The sequence below is a fragment of the Mus pahari genome, chromosome 5 (genome assembly GCF_900095145.1).
Source record: "Mus pahari chromosome 5, PAHARI_EIJ_v1.1, whole genome shotgun sequence".
NCBI lineage: Eukaryota > Metazoa > Chordata > Mammalia > Rodentia > Muridae > Mus > Mus pahari.
Genome location: NC_034594.1, coordinates 23444181 through 23458809, shown reverse-complemented (window position 1 = coordinate 23458809; position 14629 = coordinate 23444181). Strand labels below are relative to the sequence as shown.

Here is a 14629-nt window from a genome sequence, read left to right as displayed (position 1 = left end):
TAACCCACAGAGTGATGACCCTAGTTGAATCCTCAGAATACACGTGGTGGAAGGAGAGAATTGACTCCCATGCATTTTCCTCTAACATCCACATGCATGCAAGGACTCATTTGCCTGTGAATGTATACACACACACACACACACACACACACACATAATATATATATATATATATATATATATATATATATATATATATATGGGCCTAAAAAGCACTCACATGGAAGTGGCTTACAACTACCTTTAATTCCAACTTCAGGAAATCCAATCCCTTTGTCTCTGCTGGCACCCTCACTCAGGTAAGCATACCTTTCCCCAACACACACACACACACACACACACACACACACACACAGTAGATAAACCATTACAAAATTGCATGTGTATGTGCTGTGTGAGAGTATACATCTGCATGCTCACATGTGTGGGTATGTGAGCACATCTTTATGTGCACACCTTTGAAGGCCAGCGGTTGTTGTTGAGCCTCCTTTGTAATCAGTTTCTACTTCCTGAGGCAGCATCCCTCGTTGAACTTGGAGCTTGCTGATTTATAGCCAGCTTGACCCAGGACTCCCCAGTCTCTGCCTCCAAACAGCCCTGTTTTCCCCTGGGTCCTGGGGACTTCTGCTTCAATCCTCACACTTGTGCAGAGTTGCTTTATTCTCTGAGACATCTGCCCAGCATCCTAAATCCACACATTTTTAATTGTATCTTTATTGTTTGCTTCTTTCTCCTTGCTTTGGCCTTTCTTTAGATTTTGCTTGTCTTTAGTTGCTTGTGGTAAAGATTTAGAATGTTGACTTGAGAGGTGTCCGTGTGCAAATTTCCCTTTCAGAACTGACTTGGTTGTGTCCCATAAATTTTGATATGCTGTGTTTTCATCTTAATTTATTTTTATTTCCTTTGAGATACCCTTTTTAATGCAGGAGTTATTTAGAAGTCTGAGGTTTGGTCTATAGGGTTTTGAATATTTTATTATCAACTTTTTAGTTTGACTCCGTTTTTAATCAAAGACATACATTTACATTTTCAGTTCTTTTAAGTTCGCTGAGGTTAATTTATGGCACAGGCACAGAATATCTTCTCTCATGTTCCTTGGGTGTTTAAGCAGGGTGTGTATTTGGCTGTTGTTGGAGCATTTTATAAATGTTGAAAGGGTGATGTTTCTCTGCCCTAACTTCTTATTTGTTTTCCTCTTGTTATTTAGTTTGTTGCTGAGGGAGTTTTGAAGTCTCCCACTATGGTGACTGCAGAGATGTCTCAGTACGAACAGTTCTTGTGGAGGACTTGAGTCCCTGTCACTGTCTTAGGTAGCTCATGGATGCCTATAACTCAAACTCTAGAGGATCCAGTGGTCTCTTCGGGACTCCACGTGTGTCTGAACTTAGGTGTACAAATCCATACACAACCACACATAGAGATATATAACTTTTTTTAAAAAAAATAACCTTTAAGAAGTCTCCAATTACAGTTATGATTTACCTATTTTTTCTATCAGTTTTTGTTCAGCCCTACCCTGTTTTTTAAATATTGTACACTCAATTTTTGGTATGTTCATATGCTTTCTTGGTGTAGTGGCCCTCTCTGTATCTGTTTGCTTTGTTTGACCTGAGCTACTTTCATCTGATACTAGCAATTGTAGTAATTTCTCCTTTTAGAATCAATATTAGCATGATATAATTTTTGTATCATTTTACTCTATATCATCATATCTGGAGAAGAATCCCTATAGATATCATATACTTAAATGATGTTCTTAAAATCCATTCTGCCAATTGTCTTTTATTTGGAATATTTAGATCATTTACATTTAATGTAACCACTGGTATTGAGACTGGAGAGCCTTTCTCTTCTGTTTTTCCTTTCTTTCTTTCTTTCTTTCTTTCTTTCTTTCTTTCTTTCTTTCTTTCTTTCTTTCTTTCTTTCTTTCTTCCTTCCTTCCTTCTTTCTCTTAACTCCTATGTATTTATTTTTCTTTTTGTTTGATGCTTTGTGCAAGCTGCCAGGATGAACTTGACCATAAGAGTCTGACATCTAGCACCTCTACTTGTCTTACAACATGTTGCCTCCTTCCGGTGAATGAAGCACTGCTTAGTGGCACCATAGTGGGGTCTCGGGTGACACTGTATCTGTATCATCTGCTGTAGGCAGGGACCACAGTGTTATTTGCAATTTGTTGCCTTTTATGTGGAAGAAGTCTTCACTTAGGATTGGTATTTGAATCTTCTTGTTCAACCTCTGGAACCTATGTTTATGGCATCTGGATAAGTCTCCCAAGGCAACAAAGGCTGAAATGTAATCCCCGTTGTGTTATTAGGAGGGGGAAGCTCCGTTTAATCGTGGTGCTTACAGGAAAGGCCCTCAGGAGGTAATGAGGATTAGGGTGAAGTCAACAGGTCGGAGCCTCAAGACTCAATCCTTGCAGCATCATAAAAAGAGAGGCAGGGAATAAACGCACAGACCTACTCCCTGTAACATCCTAGAGTGTTTGCAGTAAGAAGGCCATCACTTATGTAGGTCCTCGAACTTTCAGTAGAACCAGGAATTCTTTTACTCTCTGGCTATAAGAAATATTTTTGCTCTATAAAGATGCTTTCCTCTGTCCCTTTAGTCTACAGTAGAGTCTCTTAGTGGCACATCTCTAGATTTTGGCAGAGAACAGACTCTACAGATATTGAACCCCAAACACAGAGGAAGGGAGAGCAGGTTAGCACATGAACATGTGCTTGTCACTGATGAGAGAAGTGGGGACAGACCCTGTCCAGCCATTCACTGATTGATGCTCTAAGGAGCAAGGCTCATGATCTCAGTCTGTTTTTTGTTTTTTTTTTTCATTCATGAGTACTGGGCTCTGGGTGGATCTGTGGAATACAGGCAGTGGAAGCACAGGAACAAAATTCTTGGCTTTCTTGGGCTATGATCATCAATAAAATAGGGCAAAAGAGAGCTGTAATCTAATGTACCGTATTACTGTAATTAGAGCTTCATGTGTTCAGCTCTCTCCCGCCTTCCCTCTGAAATAATGAAACAGCTTAATATAAATAGTCATGACTTTCGTCTCCATCATGTGGTGCGCAGTGATTGGGAAATTAGGCTAACAGTGCACACTTAATGGATTCAGAGCTCAGAATGTAAAAGGAAGGACACAGCACAGGAGGTCAGCCTGACCAAGCCAAGAGGCCCCATTCCACCAAAGAGGACACCAAGATCCAGACAGGGCAAGTGACTTGTAGGTGCCCGGCATACAGACTCAGCACCCAGGTCCCTCTTTCTTGGTCTGCATTCTTTTCAACCCTCCCATGTTGCCTCGGGAAAACTTCATAAGACAGAATATTCTAGAAAGCTCTGCACATGTTGAGTTGCCTGGGCTACACAACAGGTTAAGTAGAGAACACAGGTTCTGTGACCGCGAACTGTTGCTGGGCCTTTCTATCCATGTCAGAACACTTCAGTGTCATCTGCAAATGGCTTGAATTCTTTTCCTTGCTGAGGATTGGACCCCGAGGCTCACAGGAACTGTAACAGTGCTCTATCCCTGAGCTACATCCTTAGACCTAGAAACACTTTCCATCATACCCTCATTCCTACGATATATAGAGAAGAAAAAAATGGTGTTACAATTTTTTTCCTATTCATTAAGCTATTTGTGCACCTACAAATAACAAAACAGACTTCAAGTTTGTTAAATTTCACATCTATGGTGATACTGAGAGCATCAGATAAAGGGCTCACTAATGTTTAGATTAGCAGTTCTGTATAACATAGATGATGGTAATTGTAATGAAGGTACCCAGGGCTCCCTAAGGAGAGGAGCCAGTAACTTCCCCATACAGCTGGGAACAAGATTCCACCCATAATGTGTAATCCAGATTGAGGTATGTTGCTCTCGGTCTAGCTTGCTGAACTAACAAACAGACCTCTGCCAAAGTTAGGCACCTGCCCTTCCTCTTTTCTCCAGTTCAGTTCTTCCTCTTCCTCCTCTTTTTCCTCCTCTTTTTCCTCCTCCTCTTCCTCCCAACTACCAGTAAAACACAATCCCTGTTCACCATTCAAACCTGACAAGGCACATGTGACAGAACCTACTTCTGCCAGTCTGGAGAGATTGATGAAGCCTATCTCTGACCAGATGGTCACCTGGTAAGACGTATCAGGTCAATGAGAAATGGTGATGCCAGCACCATAAAGAAGAGCACTCATCCACGGACTTAGCTTCCCCACCCTAGTTTTGCCTCTCCTTATCTAGAATACAGTCAGGAATTACTCTAAGGTGGAGCAACTGGAGCTGAAGGAAGGACACTAGCTCCAGACATGGAGCTGAGAGCAGTACACAAACACGTGAAGACTCACTGCAGGGGCGCACCGCAGAGTGCCGCCATAGCCAAGCTTGAGGGGGGTGTCTAGCCTGCCTGCCACCTGATGGTATAGAAGGTGCCATTGTCTTCATGAATTCATGAGGAATCCAATTCACAGGAGAACTAAGCATGCAGAGGAAACAATCTCCATTTTGCAGATGAAGAAACTGAAGGACAAAGAGGAAGACATCTCGGTCTGAGGCAACCAGCATGTGCAATGGCCTAACAGAGTCTCAGATGGAGGTCTGTACTCTTTGCACTCATACAGAGGATTTCTCTAGCACGCTGGCACTCTTTCCCTCTCCCAGGCACCTGTGCCGGACATCTCCTTTAGGGAGAACTGTCACCTAATTTGAATAGAAATGATTTGCCATTTCCTAAACAAATCCAAGCACCAGGCTCTGTGAACACTTCTGTGTTATTACTGAGATCTCACAGAAGTCCACAGAGCAGAGATGCAATTCTGCAAGATCCTGACTGTCTTCAGCTAGTAATGAACACAAAAGTAAAAAAGATGCTCCCAGCACCACTACCATTTCAAAAATCACTTTTCTTTCTAATTTGCATCTCAATTTTTTTGGGGGGGGAGGGGAGTAAAAGGTTAAGTGGACACAGAGGAAGATAATTACAAACAAACCTCCTAATCTCTTTGGCTCCTTGCATTATATCAGACATCCCACAGATGCTTGTCAAAGAACCGGATAAACTGATCAGAAATGAACACAGCAGCTCAATAGTCTCCCTGCAGACTATTCTAAAGACTCAGTTCTACAGGGATTGGATAAAGTGCACCCAGAGAACACACACTGGTTCTTTGCTAAAAAGTCACCTTTATATATTTGATGCAAGAGTTCCTTGTGAACATAGCCGAGAGCCACCGCCCTCACTGGTGTTTCAAGCATGCAGCTCAGGGCTGAGTAGGAGGCCCCCAAGCTTCTGCCAGGATCAGCAGAAAGTGTGAGGCTGGGTGAGGGGAGTGAGCACTGGACTTTCTTTGAGGTAATGTGTATATTTTGTGCTATTTGCTGGCAACAGGCCAGCTCTGATCCTATTTCTACTCATTTGATGCTTCTTCAACTAAGCAAGATGGAAAGATTCACAGGCTGACAGCTCTGAGATACAATGCACATTTTACTAAGACCTTCATCACCAAGTTATCATGTGAAGAGGAAACTGGACTTGTCAGTGTGCCTGAGCTGGTGTTTGGCTCTGTGGTCTTCTGTTAGCCCATTTTCTGTTACTATCACAAAATGCCAGATGCTGAAAACTTCTACAATAAAAGAAATGCTCGAATAACTCACAGTTAGGTTATGATTGACTCTGGTAAGGAACTCAGGACCAATGGCATTACAAGGGAGGGAGAGAAGATGGGAGGGAAGGAGGGAGAGCGGGAGAGAGAGTGAGTGAGACAGAGACAGAGAAAGATGGAGAGAGAGAGAGAGAGAGAGAGAGAGAGAGAGAGAGAGAGAGAGAGAGAGAGAGAGAGAGAGAGAGAGAGAGAGAGAGAGAGAGAGAGAGAGAGCATGAGCCAACCCATGACAAGACTCACAGGTAGAGGGCAGGGATGGGCCAGTCTAGAAATCATTACTAAAGACACACTTTTTTTTTTTTTTTAAAGACACACTACTATGTCTTATCCACATGCTGGATCCCAGATTCTAACCCATGAGTCTTGTAGTGCAAACCACATGTAAGCCATAATGAATTTCAGCAAGCTTCTTCTCCATCTGCAGTTGTGGCAACAGCAAAACCCTGCTGAACAGCATGTGTGCCAGCAGAACACACCTGCCGCAGCATTGCCAACGGTGACCAGATGAACAAGCTTGCCTCAAATCACTGTTGGCACCAGCAGGTGTCGGCAGAGTTGGGCCCCAGTGAGTCCCTGGCTGGCTCTGGGCTCGGGATTTACTCTCCACCTCAGCTCACCTCTCTTCGCCCCACCCTTAGGAACATTAAGCTTGAGTTCCTCCTGAGCTGGTCACTTATGTGCAGCCATCTTTGTGCTTCCTGCCTTAGCTGAATCTTATCTTAGCTGAATCTTACCTGTGGCACGAGTCACATCTCCCCTGGTATCAAACTGAAGTTACTTCCCTGTGAATCTTCATATTGTCATGACTCACAGGTCTGGCAGGTTTGACACACTGGTGATGAGCTTCTGACACACACTACTGACTCAGCCAAAAGACCACCGCATGGCTTACTGCAGACAAGGGATGTTTGTCTCCTCAGAGAGAGGCCTGCCAGGGTCTCTCACACACAGAATGACTGGGATACTCCTCAGTGGTGCAGAAGTGCAGTCATGAGAGAGCTATGGGCCATCGCAAGCTATAATTCACCATCTAACCACACTTAACATGAGTGTCCATAGTAAGTCCCAGTTTTAACACATCCATGGATGGCCATTGGACAGTGTGGTCCCCACAACAGACAGACAAAGCAGCACGTGATGCAACCTGTTTCTACAAAGCGGCTGAGACAGTGGGGAATTCCCCAAAGAACCCTGGGGGTACAGTGCTCAGCATTTCTACAACCTCCCACCTTATATATTCTTTAAATATATATATTTAAAGAAAATCTGTTTTTTCCCTTACTTAGGCAGAACTCTCACGCCATCTTTCTATTCATTTGTTCTTCTGCCGCACATCCAGCCACTAGCTCATCCACCCACCCATTCACCCATCTATCCCCTGAGCCATCCAACCATCCATCCATCCATCCACCCATCTAATCCATCTGCCCTTGCATGCATACACACAAATCCTTTCATTTATCCACTTCTGACAGTCTATCTCCCCTCTCTGTGGGTGTGTCTGTCTTTCTGTCCATGGAAACTTGCATACATATGTGCAATGCTAAGGATTTAACTGGTGTCTGGTAAGCAAACACTGTCACTGGGCTATATTACCAGCAGGGCATAGCTTTTTTTTTTTTTTTTTTTTAGTTTTTTCGAGACGGGTTTCTCTGTGTAGCCCTGGCTGTCCTGGAACTCACTCTGTAGACTAGGCTGATCTTGAACTCAGAAATCTGCCTGCCTCTGCTTCCCAAGTGCTGGGATTAAAGGCGTGTGCCACCACGCCCAGCTATTTTTTTTTTTTTGCCATTTTTTAATCTTTACACACACACACACACACACACACACATACACACACACACACATCATCATCATCATCATCATCATCATCACCATCACCACCACTACCATCTACCCATCCATCTTGCCTACCTTCATAATCCACCATAATCCATTCATCCACTCAGTATCTGAGTGTCTTCTCTTCATCCGAGGTCCTCAACCTTCCCCCCAGACTTCATTCTCACAAACAGCTTAAGTTTTCATTTTGAACAGAAATAGCAGTAAGAGCAATGCCTCTGAAAGTCTTTCCCCACTCACCGTGGATTTTCCCTGATCCCAGCAAAACAAAGAAAATATGCTCTACTTTTTTTCTGACAACTAAGATAAAAATCTTGGGAGGCTGAAGACAAAAGGATAAGAAAACCAACCCCAGACACCTCTAAGAGCCCTTCCCTTGGTGAGTCTGTCAGAATCACAGTAACTGGGGCTTATGCAATTGGCGCACTTGAGACACAAAGGACATGCACTTCCAGCTGTGCCACACAAAACAAGTTCAGATACTTAGACATTCATCCCCAGTGCACAGCTTTTGGGATCTGCTAATTTAAGCACCTAGCATTTTCTTGGGCTGCAGTTCAGAGCCAGGATCCATGGATGGGAAGGACCATGCTCTATCTGGGGTCTTCAGTCCTCAGTTTTGGGCAGAAGGCAGAGAACCATTGTCAGTGGCACGGGTACTTGAGGACAGGGAGTCCCCATAAAGGCAGGCATCAGTTGGTCACCAAAATCAGCAGACAGAGCATGAATCCATTGTTAAGATATATACCAAAGAGAAGGAAAGAACTCAAGTATTCCAGAGAAAATGAAACGCCTGAAATTTTCAAATAGAAATAAGACCTCAACAATTCTTTCCTCTCTTAGCAGTTTCTGGGATCTCATTAGGCCACCACTGCTCATGAACGACCATCACCCAGAGCCGCTGCTTCTCTGGGAGGCTGTGACTCATCACTGTACCCAGTAGTTCCAGAGCTCTATCTCCTACCTGCCTGCCCCTCTAGTGATAGAACATGGCCAGAAGAGAATATGTTCAATCCTTATGCACTGCAGAGGACTTTGTAGTATACATCCCTTCCAAATGCACTACATGCTAACTGGCAGTCAAAGCTACATGCATACAGAAAGGGATGTATCAATGTCAGGTGTGATGGCGTTTGCCTGGAATCCCAACTTGGGAGACGGAGGCAAGATGCTTGCTTGCTGTGAGTTCAAGTTCAGCCGAGATTACAAAGTGAGACACTATCTAAAAAATGGGATGGGTATGGCAATGCACACCTTTTATTTCAGCCCTCAGGAGGCTGAGGCCATGGATCTCGAGGAGTTCCAGGTTATCAAGGTTTTTTTATGTAGTGAGTTTCGGGCCAGCTGATGCTACATAGTGACACTCTGCATCCAAAAAGAAATACAAAACAACAAACAAACAAACAAACAACCGAGAGGCTGTGGTAGGGAAGGGAAGCTGGATAGTCATACAGCCCTAGGAGTACCTTCCTATCTATGTTTATGAAGAACCAGAAGTACTACACACAATGAAGTGACAAGGAATTGTGTCTAGTAAGTAAATGATCACTGCAGGATTAAGTAAGCAAGCAAGCAAGCAACTGATCACTGTAAGATCTAGGAAGTAAGCTTTCTTTTTGCTGTGTAGGCGTTTAAGTTCTTCCCAGACCTTGGAGCAGTGCTGAAAGTCTTCAAGGGTGGACCTTTGAACACCTGATCATCCCAGCACTCCAAAACACCAACTGTCTGCAACTGACTTCAGTCCTCTGCCTTCTCCTGCTCTTCGGGCTAATGACTTTGGATGCGCCCTCCACGTGGACCATTTCCCTTTCTTCCTGGGCGTTGGAGCTGATCAATGCTCACTTCTCTGTCTCCAACTGAAAAGATCACAGCTTCTTGAAGTTTTCCCATTTCCCTCTCCAAACAAAGCTAGATTAGAGCCTGCCTTCCTCCGAGTCCTGTATCCTGACTCTGGCAGATGCTGCCCACATCACTCCCCAGATCTACTGGCCACTGGTTCCACCGTCAGGACTGTTGTAGGCCAACCAGACTTAATGGAATATGTTTTTTTTTTAATGTTTAGAAATTATTTTTAAAGAATTGTTTTCTGTGTTGGTCAAAGTCAAGTATTGATTATAATCTGAAAGTGTCTTGACTGAGAAGGGGCACGAAGCAAGATTACATAGGCAAAGATGCATAAGTGACACGAGGAACTGAACATTTTATGAATGTAAATACTTCAAAAAAAAATGAGAACACAGGGTTGTAGCTCGGTGATAAGAATGTGTGTTTGGCCAGGCTTGGTGGCGCATGCCTTTAATCCCAGCACTCGGGAGGCAGAGGCAAGCAGATTTCTGATTTCAAAGCCAGCCTGGTCTACAAAGTGAGTTCCAGGACAGCCAGGGCTATACAGAGAAACCCTGTCTCGAACCCCCCCCCCCAAAAAAAAAGAATGTGTGTTCGGGAGATCTTGGGATCTATTCCCAGTACCCCAAACTCCAATATAAAACAAATCGGTTATTTTTAATTTGCAGCAGAAACGGCTAAAACACAGCCAAAGGCATGAGAGACCCACTAAGATGCTAAAATTCTTTCCCAAAGAGTCAGAATTTAAAACCCAGTAAAGTGGTGGTTCTTTAGTTTCTGCTCTGAAATGTGACTGTGTGTGTGACTGGCTATGCCTTGCATAAATTTGGGACTTGAAACATTTTTAAGATAAGAAATTGTTTCAAAGGCTTGCTCCACAAAATTACAAATTTTGGAGATTTTCATGAAACTCCATGTCATAAATCGGGGAGGTTGGCGTCTATGAAGCGTAACAACCCTTCAGCATCTGAGATATTTCCAACTGTGGTCACGGTGAGCACTGCTTGCTGAGGTCTTCTTTATCACTGTTATTATGTTGTGTTTACAATTCTCTTTCTTTCTTTCTTTCTTTCTTTCTTTCTTTCTTTCTTTCTTTCTTTTTTTTTTTTTTGAGTTAAAGTCTGTTCATGGACAATTTCACAGATGTACACGAGGCACACTGACCATGCTCACACATACATCATTTTTAACAACTTTACTTTCCCTACTTCATGCAAGACACAGAGTAAACCACATCATGAGGGCCACCCTTATAGACCTATGATAGAGAGTATTATAGAACCCTGGATCAGGGCTTTGTTGAAGACCGCTAAGGAAAACATGTTTTCTCATGGTCAAAAGAATGGGATCTACCTCCGTGCTTAGATGGAGACTGAAGGTTCTAAGCTATCCAGAGCACAAGAGTTAATCTAGCTGGGCCTGTTGGTCTCCTCGACAAAGGGACCACCCCTCAGAAAGGCAGATTCACCCTAAGTTGTGCCAAAGAGATGCGAGAAATAATCATTCTTTTCTTGAGCTAATGTACCATTCCTTCTCATAACTCCTGGCTGTGTGGCTCACCACCAGTTTTCTAAATTACCTGGAGAAACATAACTTTCTCTTTTCTGTTCTTTTCATTTGTTCGTTTGTTTGTTTGTTTGTTTTAAACACTTTTTCCTTCTTTCAGATAGTGGCCAAAAGTCTGAGCTTGCGGCTCTGCACATTCTCTGAAGCTGTCCCTGACACCCACTTCTATCCAGTTCCACCATGTAGTAGGGATGTCTTTTCCTTTCTTGTCAGTTTCCCTTCTGGAAACTTCTGAGATTTACACCTTGCCTGCCCTGGGGTTCAAATAAAATAAATTCAAAATTGTCCTCGAGTTTCCTTCTAAGCCCATTCTTAAGTTCTTTTATTAATAAGACTAAGAATCCTTAAAAGGAGCCTCTGTTGCCTCCCCGGAAACCTGTGGCAACCCAAGTGGGGTTCCCCAAATTTTCAAGGAACAATAGGGAAATAAAGAAAGGGCTTAGGGTCTTACTGTGTCTTTTCAGAAGGAGGCAGGTGCCTGGACCCATTCTAGGAACGCCGTTTATTCTCACTGTTCTGTGCTGAGCTGGCAAAAGGTTTTGAAACCCAGTAATTAAGACGCTCTTCAGGTGGGGTGAACAGCGCCTAGGGGTATATGGTATGCCTCTAAAATAATGAGCTTCATCAGAAACGCAGCACAAAAACAGGACACTGTCCACTCTAAACAGTCAACTGCCCTTAGCAAGCTGAAATGATTTTCCTACAAAACACTTGCTTCTGCTTCTTTTTTTCGAAAACAGTTCAAAGTTTCGTTTCTTTACGTTTTCATTTGCTATTACTACTTCGACACTTAAAAGATAAGAGATGAGCTCTCAAACTGCAAACCTCTGGTTTGATGAAGCCATTACTCTGGTGTCACTTTCATCATTAACAAGTGACAGTCTCTCTGTCCCTTCTAGAACCCAGATTAAACAGCCACACCCCCAGCCCACCTCGGTGGCAACTGGAGGGAGGCGTCCTAGGCCCCTTTCTCTGATGGGGAAAACCGAGGCAGCTCAGTGGCCTGTTGGATGAATGTCCCACAGCAGCTGCTCTCACTCGCGATCTCTTGTCTAAGTATTACCCGATGTAAAGGAAATGGTCTGACAAAGTTGGCAGTACACGGGGAGATGAGATGGGGGATGAGGCGGGGTAGTGGGATGGGCGACGGTCAGTAATGGTGGTGGTGATGGTGATGGTGGTGACAGTGGCGGTGACGCTGGGCCGGCTCCTCTCCCGTTTTTCCATGACTGCAGGTCCTCGCAGCCTCCGCCGTCCCCGCGTGGCCTCTGCCCGGAGAAACAGGATTTGCACCCAAGCCGCACGTCCGCGGGCGCGAGGCTGCGGCGCCCCGCGAGCCGGCCACGCGCCCCTCTGCGCCCCCGCGCCGGCGCCGCCCGAACATCACAGCCGAGGCTCCTCGGGCTCGGCCTCCCCTCAGCCGCACTCCACCCCGCAAGGCAACACCCGCGCCAGGGCCCGCCCCACCGAGCCCCCAGCGGCCCGACCCCGGCCCCCGTCACTTACGCTGCACTGGGCCCGGGCGCGTCCCGCGGCCGGAGACAAAGGCTGAGCGGCCCCGGTGCCGCCGGCTGCTCCCCTAGCCGCGGCTGCCGGGGACCAGGAGGAAGATGGGGAGGATGGAGAGGAGGAGGGGCAGGGAGCAGGGGGAGGCAGCGAGGGAGCGTGGGGGAGGGGCCCGCGGCGTCCGCCACCCGCCGCAGCAGTCCCAACTCCAGCCCTCCTCCGGGGCCGCCACCCCCCCGGGGTGCAGACCTCCCCTAGGGACCAGGGTACCGCCCCCCCCCGGGGCGGGGTGGGAGGAAGAGGAAGGGAAGGAGGAAGGCGGTGAGTGCGCCTGTGTGCTCCTCCTCAATCGTGATCGTCTCCACCCACCCCCGCGTCTGCGGGCAACCCTAGGAACCCGCTAGACTCCCCGCCTCTACTGCCGGGCTCCCAGCAACCCGCGCCCACAGACCTCTACCCTAGAGCAGCCAACCCTATCCACCTCCACGGATGAACAGACCTGAAGGTTAAGTGCCTGAAGGCTCTGGTGAGGGAGAGACATCTGAGAGGTGATGGAGGGTCGGAGCCCTTTGTGAACCACCTTGTTGGGCACCTGTTCCTCTCTAGCCCAGACCCTAGTACTTAGCCGACCACTAAGGTTGACAATTGGGCCGGTGAGATATTGAGTCTCCCATGGGCGTCTGTTTGGGAAAAGTAACTCCATGGTTTGACTCAGTCATTTGCATCTTGGTGCCAAGAGTGATTTTGATTTTTTTTTTTCATATTCTGAAAACTTTTCAGTGTGTGTGTGTGTGTGTGTGTGTGTGTGTGTGTGAAGTCAAAGGAGAATAGTGGAACAAATCATCTTCAGGCTCAAGACAGGCCAGAATTTTCCAGTCTTTCATCCACTCCAGTTGAAAACATGGCTCTAGTTGTCGGAGCTTCCCTGAGGCCCCAGGCTTCACTCGTACTGTTTGCCATAGGTGGGAACCATAAACCATGAGCTAATCAACACTGATCCACCAAGGGCCAGACTGCTGTGACTGTGTCCCAAATTCCTTGCCAAATGTGACTGACTGATGCCTGTCCCTCCAGGAAAAAAAAAAAAAAAGAAAGAAAGAAAGAAAGAAAGAAAGAAAGAAAGAAAGAAAGAAAGAAAGAAAGAAAGAAAGAAAGAAACAAGAAGAATGTTGCCTTAAATTCCAAGGGCTTCCGTTCTTACCTCAGTGAGCCCAAGTGCAGATTACAAGCCATAGAGGTCGGCTGAGGTGTTCCTTGCAGATCCTTGGAGTCTTGAGGGGGAAGCTGGGCAGCTACGAAGAGAACCAGATTCCTCAATGATTGGATTGGAGTCCTAGGGTCCACACACAGCATAAGATCCATGGCCGATTGAGATTGATTCCTGCCTACTCCTCGGTAGGCAGCACCCTAGGGAAGTCTCAGGCCATCTGAGGGTTTACTAAGTGCCTTATGCCTCCTGTTGGCAAAGCAGGGGGGTGTCCTTTGGTGAGTGGCTTGAAGAGCAGTGCTAGGCAGTAGATAGGTAAATAGGTCAAGATGAAGACTGGTCTCAGACTATCTGGCTTTCTGGCTTTCAGCTGTGTGCCCTCAGGCCAATGGCTTGACAACTCTGAGCCTCATTTTCTCCTGGGAGAAACTAGGAGTGTGGGTGGAGTCCGTCTGAGAGGCACTTGTGCATGCAGAATGCTTGACCTAGAAAGGTTGAGAAGGTGCGGTAGGCACTTAACCTTCCATGTGGGAACGAAAAATGATTGGATTCCAGAGAGATCGCTCTTCCGAACGATTTGTGGCCTTGTCTTCCGAGGGGGGACAGAGGCCCAGTCCCACTTCGTCTGCAGAAGCTCAGTGTACAGACAGCAGAATGCTTCTCTTCCCAAAGGCCTGCAGAGGTACTGCCAGTACTTGCCAGTAGGCCTCTGCAGAACTCCTCTTGGCTCTTTAGGCACGACTCCAGGGCACAGTCTTTGAAAGGAAATGTCCACTCTCTGGCCACATTTTCAGCCACACTGGCCACAGTGACTAGAATATGCCTGGTCTGCCCGCTGGGCCCCAAGTCTGTGTGAGCTGTCCCCAGCAGCATCCCCAACCCACACTGGCGGTGGTAGCTGTCAGGCATCCAGACTGTGTATAGAGTTGAGCTGGTACCCATCATCACTCCCAGCTATCCTTGTGACAGTCTCAGTATTGCTCAACCCCATGCAAACTACTT

General features: G+C 46.0%; 1 protein-coding gene across 2 annotated transcripts in view; it reads right to left on the bottom strand.

Moving 5' to 3' along the window:
- The window catches only part of Gpr45 (G protein-coupled receptor 45), an 86328-nt gene extending 73545 nt beyond the window's left edge, over positions 1-12783 (bottom strand). Inside the window, exons 1-2 of one of the 2 annotated variants that reach the window (XR_003843851.1) lie at positions 12421-12444; positions 10906-12182 (exon numbers count right to left, since the gene is read on the bottom strand). The gene's annotated coding sequence lies outside the window, so the exon portion shown is untranslated. Of the gene's footprint in view, positions 1-10905; positions 12183-12420 lie in introns of those variants that run through there. The other variant, XM_021198662.1, reaches the window with a different exon arrangement.
- Positions 12784-14629: the final 1846 nt, after the last annotated feature.